This window comes from Tarenaya hassleriana, unplaced genomic scaffold (genome assembly GCF_000463585.1).
Source record: "Tarenaya hassleriana unplaced genomic scaffold, ASM46358v1 Cleome125, whole genome shotgun sequence".
NCBI lineage: Eukaryota > Viridiplantae > Streptophyta > Magnoliopsida > Brassicales > Cleomaceae > Tarenaya > Tarenaya hassleriana.
Window position 1 is genome coordinate 166,011 of NW_010962944.1, and position 785 is coordinate 166,795.

A 785-nucleotide genomic window follows, 5' to 3' on the forward strand; every position below is an offset into this window, starting at 1 on the left:
CAGCATAACTACGGGCGAAAAGGTCTCATCATAGTCAATACCATGAATCTGACGGAATCCTTTCGCCACAAGTCGTGCCTTATATGTGTGCACGTTGCCATCCATGTCGGTCTTCTTCTTGAAGATCCACTTACATCCGATGGGTTTTATCCCTTCAGATGCATCAACCAGAGTCCATACTTGATTGTCTGACATGGATTACATCTTGGACTTCATAGTCTCGCGTCATTTCTCGGAATCCGGACTCGCCATAGCCTCTGGGTATGTGGTAGGCTCGTCATGTTCTAATAACATGAGTTCCTCATTCCCAGTCACGAGAAATCAATATCTCGCAGGTCTTGGCGAATCCTGCCTGATCTCCGAGGTTCACTCGTCAAAGGTTGAGTCACAACGGGCAGTGTAACAGGTTGAACTTCTTCAACTTATTCACTCGGCTCATTGTCTACTTGCTGCTCTCGAACTTCCTCAAGTTCGATCCTACTCCCACTGACTCTTTTGGAGACGAACTCTCGCTCCATAAAAGTCGCATTCCTGGCAATGAACACCTTGTTCTCTGCCGGAATGTAGAAGTAGTAACCCTTAGTTTCCTTAGGGTAGTCTACAAATATACACTTATCATATTTGGAGGATAACTTATCAGTCATCTGACGCTTCACATAAGCGTCGTAACCCCAAATTCTGACAAACGACAACGCGGGACGCTTCCCCGTCCATATCTCGTATGGCGTCGTTTCAGCCGACTTCGTTGGACTCCTATTCAGCAGGTACGCAACGGTCTCTAAAGC